At 38.0% G+C, this 7676-nt stretch overlaps 1 long non-coding RNA gene across 1 annotated transcript; it reads left to right on the plus strand.

Annotated features, from left to right (window-relative positions):
• Positions 1 to 541: 541 nt before the first annotated feature.
• On the plus strand, positions 542 to 7182 carry LOC132242233 (uncharacterized). The gene is made up of 3 exons (XR_009454552.1): positions 542 to 677; positions 1019 to 1164; positions 7147 to 7182. It is a non-coding gene; the product is annotated as an uncharacterized LOC132242233 (long non-coding RNA).
• Positions 7183 to 7676: the final 494 nt, after the last annotated feature.

Below are 7676 nucleotides of genomic sequence, written 5' to 3' on the forward strand. Positions count from 1 at the left end.
GAAGGGAGAGAGGGAGGGAGGGAGGGAGAAAGGGAGGAAATGTGTGAAGGAAAATAAGTGAAAATGAATAGAAATGAAAAATAATAAAGGAAGGAAAGAAAGTAACAACCATTTTTTACTCTTCTCAGTCTAAGGGCTAACACATGTTATTGGATCCTCACAGCATTTCCCATTTTATAGATGCAAACCTGTGTGGTGCCCATAGAAGGAATATTTTATTCCAAGGGATCATTGATACCCTGGGTATAAAGTTACTCTAAAGCCTCCACACTTCATTTTTTCATTGGTTTTTATTTTTGGCTTTGTTTTCTGTCTTTGCTCCATAACCATGATGAGCACACTCTGTGGGCTAATTTTAGCCACAAGGATTTAATGTCACTTTTAACTACAGATGGCTAGGCAATTAGGTAATTTTGTTTCTCTAGTGGCAGCCCATCAGGGTAGTGTGATAAAACCACTGTAGCAGGAGATCACTCACAGAGCCAAGGGCTCTGATCATTTTTCTTGTTGGGCACAAGCTTCCTTACTGAAAACAAAAACAAAGAGGCAGGATCCCATTGTGGGTGAGACTCCGGCTTAGGATTCAGACTGACTGGGTTTGAATCTTAGCTCTCTTTTACAGCCCAGGATAGTTCATACATCTTATTTCTGGGGCAGAATGGAGAAGTATAAGCAAGGTAAGTTAAGAGAAATATGATCATCTCTTTTCTATCACTTTTTTAAAATTCCACCACATTACTTTTTTATCTCCCTTTTTATTAAAACAACAACAACACACATTTTACCAAATATCTCTCAACTGAGGAGAAAAAATTAAATTTAAAAAAAGGTGGTGCCAATTCCATATGGTTTTAAAAATGCCTTGGAAAACAAGTTAAATTAAAGACGAAAAATGGCAACTGCCATCAAGTCAGGTCAGTCCTTTTGGAATGGACAGGTTTTAACTCCTGAACAGTCAGGTTAGGACGGAAGTCCTGACTCACTTGACCACAGTCTTTTTTTTTATTATTATTGACAGGGAATCAATACTAAGAGCTGAACATCCAGAACTGGGTCTTCTAGGAGACCTGACTTGACATCTTATTCTGTGTAAGTGAGTGGAAGTGGTGAAGAATGTGAAAGAAAGTCTTGGTTTGAATATTTTCCAAAGGTAGAATTTATGAGGTAATTGAAATCCTTTTTGACAAGTATTGCCTATGCATGCCAACGCTGAGCCATTTACTATAAATTAGAGTGAAATCTCTGTGATCAGAGCTGCTCACAAGGGAAGCTATTACCAGTAAGGGAAGAGGAGAGGTTGTGGTAGCCAGCTCATTTGGCACAATGGGAAGTGATCCAGCATTGTTATTCTAAGTTAACTCCCCTTTCTAAAGTATAGTACTTTGCACATGCTATCAACTTTTTACTCACTGCACTTCTGAAATAAAGAATTTTCTTCAATTTCCAGGTAAGTAAGAGTGGAACTTAGAGGTTAAGTTCAGGTTATCGTGATGGGTTAGGAATTCGGGCTGGAATGCAGTCTTCCGGATGCCCAGTATTTATCATCATTTTACACCCTTCAACATACTCTCTGATGTGAAATACTGATGACTTCAGTATAGGAGAATCTATGAGGCTTCTCTACGGCTTGGAAAATTGGAACTTGTTGCTCTCAGAAGTCAGAAGTAGATAGTTCTGAGCCTGGGCATTTGCCACTTGGAGTCAAAAACCCACACCTTCATTCTTCTCCTTTTCTTTTCTTTCTTTCTTTCTTTCTTTCTTTCTTTCTTTCTTTCTTTCTTTCTTTCTTTCTTTCTTTCTTTCTTTCTTTCTTTCTTTCTTTCTTTCTTTTCTTTCTTTCTTTTGTTTTTGTTTAAGCCTCACCCAAGGATATTTTTCCAATATTTCTTTTTTGTTTGTTTGTTTTTGTTTGTTTGTTTTTTTTTAGGGAAAGAGTATGGGAGAGGGAAAGACAGAGAGAAACATCTATGTGAGAGAAACACATCAATTGGTTGCCTCCTGCACAACCTCTGACCAGGGCCTGGGCCGGGGAGGAGCCTGCCACTGAGATATGTGCCCTTGACCGGAATAGAACCTGAGACCCTGTGATCCACAGTTCGACGCTTTATCCACTGAGCCATACCAGCTAGGTCCATTCTTCTCCTTCTAGGAGAGAAATCCTGCACGAGATCATGGCAGCATTCTCCAGTTGTTTCTCTCACAATTCAAGAGAAGAAAAAAAACTACATTCAGTCTATAGTTAAAACACTATATAAAGCCCTGTTTTGAGTCACCTCATTTCACATCTTGAAATGTATGGATTTTCTTAACATTTAAGCACTCACTATTTTCTCAGTTTCATGTGGAATTATTCATATATATCACTCCATTCTCATACAATATTTTTTGTTAGTGGTGCTGGGGTTTTTTGTTCATTTACTTATTTTGTTTTTTTCTCCTTTTGTTTTTGTTTTAACTTCCATGTTAATCCCTGATTAAATTCCTGATATTAGTGACAGGTTCTGTCATTTCAGGTGTAGTATATTAAGCATTACTGAAAACAGCTCCATATCAAACTGACCTCCCAGGAGATGACTGTAAAGCACAACTCATTGGTTTAATCATTGCATTCCACAAAGGGAGATGTCACTTAACTAGCTTTCCTCTCAGTGCCAGGAAATTGGCTCAAAATATTTTTCTTCAGATAAGTGAACATGCTTGTCATAGCTTCCTATGCCTGTTAAATCTTCCTATGAGATATTTTAAAGAGAAATATGTAAATATTTTGACTACTTGTGCCATTCTTTTCAGACTGCTTTGCAGATTATATATGGGTCTCTATATGAAACAGGAAGGAAAAGCAAGTAGAATTTTCTTAATGTAGCATTTTTCATTAATGGAGACAGAAAGACTAAAGGAACAATTTTTTATAATGGAGTCTTAATGTAAATAGCCAAAAAAAGAGGAATATATACTCCGTGAGCTGGCCTCCAAGCCAGCTGATGGAAGAGTATTATGAGTCTCTAGGACAGCATGTCCTCTTACCTTTTCTCCCTGACAGAAGATAAATAAACCAGGGCTTAAGAGTAGAATATTTGCCAAAGACACATTAGTGGAGACTTGGTATGTAGCAAGACTTTTATGGGTTTGCTACATCTTACATGAACAAAGGTCTGTAAACCACCCTTTAATCTTAGAAATATGTTCTTTACAACCTATAGTTAGCAGATGTGATATATTCTGGACATAGATGGGGTTGGGAAAAGTGAGGGAGTTTTCCCCAGGCAGTTCTCATTAAAGTCTTTCAATCCAGTTATTTAATTTTTGCTTTTTTCATGATTATTATTGAAAGAACTAGAGGCCCGGTGTACAAATTCGTGCATGGATGGGGTCCCTTGGCCTGCTGGCAATTGGGGACAATCGGGGTCGGCTGGTGGGGGGGTGGGGGGCGGGCGCGGTGGGAGCAGGAGGGGAGGACCACTGGAGATTGGCTGCCCACCGGAAGTTGGCTGTGGGAGCACACTTGCACTGAGTGTCTGCCCCCTGGTGGTCAGTGCGCATCATAGTACCAGTCATAATGGTTGCTTAGGCTTGTATATATAGATAGATAATATAATGTTGATGAAATTTGAAGCCAATATCATGTAATAATTGTACTGGTTCAAGTCATCTGAGGTAACACAGTGGCAGATGTTTTTAATTGCCAAAGGACCATATTTTTCAGTGGAATATATTTCATTCAATTTGGGGGTTATAAATATAAATGTATAATTTCACTGAGGAAAAAATTATATCACTAATACTTGCTCACAGCTGTGGGGCTGAATAAAACAATGAGCCATGGCTCCTGATTTGAAGCAACAGAAACCATCTCTGGTCTTAACCAAAAGATGGCAAGGATGCCCATAATTGACAATTGGCTGGCAGTCTGAGGCTTAGACAATGGGGAGTTGAGTCCAGGCTGCAGGAAGTGCAGTCAAAGTCATGGTATAGCCATTATCTGGTCCATGGGCTCTTGCTTTGGTTGGAATCATCTGATTCCCCTTACATTTCCTCATTCTTTTCATTACTGGTCCAAGGTTCAGAGGTCCAGAACCAATGCCTTATCAACAAATCTTACCTACTGGCTTGTTCTGTGATCCAGCCAAGAGTGTAGGAAGGTCCCAGCTTCTGTAGTTTGAGATAGAAGCAGCAATAGTAGACAAGCACTGGGAATTATCTTCTTATTATTTTGGCACACAGTGGAAAACTAATAAAAATAGTGAGAAGTCATGAGGTCAGCCAAAATTGACAAATGCTACTCCACGTAAGTATTGGCTTGGAAGTCATGATGGGTTTTTAGACTGGACTTTATCATTGCGAACTGTGAGACCTTGGAAAAGTCCTTTGTCCTCTCTTCCTCAGTCTTTATAATGTCAGGGGCAACAGGGTTGGGGGTGGGGTGGGTTCTGGATGAAATAAGTGAAGGAATTAAGCAAAAAAAACCCTTCATAGACACAGACAATTACCAGAGGGGAAGGGGGATGGAGGCAGATAGAAGAGGGTGATGGAAGGAGACTTGAGTTTGGGTGGTGAACACACAATACAATATACAGATGATGTATTATAGGTACACTTGAAATCTATATAATTTTAGTAACCATTATAATCCCAATAAAGTCAATAAAATATTTTTAAGATGACAAATTTATTGTAGAGCCGGAATGGGAAGTAAATGTTATTTACATGGTCTTTCCTCTGGTTTCCATAGCAGACATCACTAATCAATCAATGTATTCCTTCCTCTGGAGATAAGACCTCAGAATGCTTCATAGAGTGCTCTGACAGCAACTACTAAATTATTAGAGTTGGAAAATGAGATTAAACCTTGTAAATATCTCTGAACTAGAGGTTAATTATATTTCCTTAAAGTGTTAACATTCTTTAAAGTTCCAGGACTAAGAAGTATTATTAGTTGAATTGTTTTAGAAAATTAGAAAGAACCTAGATCATGTGGGAATGGAATTATAAAGTAGCTAATCCTGTAATATCTGATTAAAGAGGAAGAAAACATTTTTAAACTTTAATGGCTTGTATTATGAATGTTGAGATGTTAAAAGAACACTTTGCTCCATTGTGGAATGTGCTAGTCATCCCCTGCCATTAATCCAAGAAAGTCCTCAGCTCACAAAGACTATTCTTTGAACAATATAAAGTAAGATATTGGTCTGAGGCTGAAGTGACGAATTATATTATTGATGATATTATAAATGTAATATTATATTGCTTATGGTAAAGAAATTACTGTTAGCCACAATTTATGTCGTTAATGGTAAAGGAACTACTATTTAAGTAGTCTTTTAAAGTTTATAGAAAACAGGATCTAAAACTGCTCAAAAAAAATCTATTCTAGAATCTTCTAGGCTATGCTACTAAACATAATGGCAAGTTTAGCTATTGTGACCAAGTACAACATATTTATTTAGTACCATTTTCATTTACTAATATATTTAATAGTATGTATTTTGTATTTGGAGATCTTTAAAAATATCTCAAGCCACTATTCAGTCTAGATGGATGTGCAACTTAGGACAAGTAACACCAGATGGAATGACTATAGTTTTCAGAAATTGCTGGTCTCCAATGACTACAGCATCCCTTCTCTGCCCAGTAGGTTTCCATTGTCTTCCCTGTAACTCTGGGCCGTGTTTGTATTCGTCTGCACATCAGAGTTTCCTTTTGGAATGATAATAATTTGTAATATGTCCTTGAATCATGCCATGAAAATATCTTTCTAATCCAAGGAAAAAAATATATATATGTATTTTTATAAATGTGGCACTTTAAAAAATATATATCTTTATTGATTTCAGAGAGGAAAAGAGAGGGAAAGAGATAGGAACATCAATGATGAGAGAGAATCATTGATTGGCTGCCTCCTGCACACCCCTTACTGGGGATTAAGCCTGCAACCCAGGCATGTGCCCTTGACCAGAATCGAACCTAGGATCCTTCAGTCTGCAGGAGAACGCTCTATCCAGTGAGCCAAACTGGCTAGGGCCCAAGGAAAATATTTGGGTCCATGAAATGACAAAAAGTCTTATAAAACAAATTAGGGGCACTAGCTTTCTGAAGGGTCCCTAGAACAGAGTTAGGTTCACAAGCTAACCTCCCTCTGTACCTGTGGTAGATTACAAAAAGACCACACATTTTCTCATTCCTGTATGCATGCCCTTTAACAATGCAATTTTGCAACTTCTTTCTTCAAGAGAGGTAGAGTCTATTTCTCTACACCTTGAATCTGGGTAGACCACATGTCTTGCTTTGGCCTAAGGGCTCTTATCAAATATAATGCAAACAGAGGCTTGATAAGTGCTTGAGCTTTGCTGCTCTTGGAAAGACCGAGTCCACGACCATGTGAATTAGTCTACACTAGCCTTCTAGATAATGAGAGACACCTTAGTTCCATCACTCTTGTTAACATCTTGTGAATTGTCAACAATGTCAGTGAGGCCTTTCAATACCTTTCAGCCCTATCTGAGCTGCCCCACTATAAACTGCCCAGTTAATTCTCAGAATCATGAGAAATAATCTTTGTTGTTTCAGTATGTTAAGTCTTGGGGTGAATTTTTAAGGAGAAAAATATAGCTCCTGCCCTTGCTTGTATTCGCCTCACCTCTAACCCAGGACTGGTTTGCCTACCTCAAGGAATAATCTCTCAGAATTCCTTAGATCTGCCTACCTGTCAAGGAATAGGTTGCATCCTAGATGTACTGCAAAAGGCTTCTGATAGCTTTTTCATAGTTTTAAAGAAAATTGACTTTGGACTTTCTGGTTTTTATTATTTTAGCTTCAGACATTAGTTTCTTTGTGTTTGTTTTTTTTTTCCAATTAAAACATCTATGAAAGCTTCATATCAGCGAATTTTAAACTATCACAAAAAAAGTAAGCTCTCACTTTGTTTGGGATTAATCTGCCCTGTGCATTTGTTGTGGCATTGAAGAGAGAGGGGTGAAGCCTCATAACATTTAAGATGCATAATATTATCCTGGTAGGAAACTAGAGGCCAATTTGCTATTAGAATATAAGTTCTTGGAGACACTTTGCTCTAGGTCCCAACATTCCAACGTATATCTTATTCTGCATCCCAGGGCCAATTGATTCATGTTTTCTCTCCTCCACCTTCAGGCTACTTCTAACAGCACATCATTCGCTTTTCCTGGGGAGTGTCTCCATGTAGAGTTTCTTCCAGAATTTTTATGTTTTGATGGTGTTACTTGGTCCCCTTTCAGAGTTAGTGCATGTACATATACTAGTATATGCATGGATGCATTTGTCATATTTCTCTTCTCTTTGTGACTTGGAAATGGTTTTCTGGGGAAAACTGGCCAGAGACATGTTTGGGAGGAATAGCAATGCATGGTAATCTATGGTCAGAGAGATTGTGCCTAAATTATATATCACATCTGTACTTACGAAAATGCTTTTTTGTTTTTATCATATTTCAGTAATGTGATAGTGTTTTGGGGTACATAAATATGCTGTTTATGCAGTGCTGGAGTTTTTTGGTCTGGAGTTATGATGTCAATTATTTCAATTGTTGCAACTTAGGAACCAACTTAGGAGAAGTTGACAGAAAGTGCTAGTTCGTAACTAAGCATGTAATAACATTGGCTTTGCATTCAAATCCCAACACCCAGATTCAACGTAGAGCCACA

Source organism: Myotis daubentonii, chromosome 9, assembly GCF_963259705.1.
Source record: "Myotis daubentonii chromosome 9, mMyoDau2.1, whole genome shotgun sequence".
NCBI classification, from domain to species: Eukaryota; Metazoa; Chordata; class Mammalia; order Chiroptera; family Vespertilionidae; genus Myotis; species Myotis daubentonii.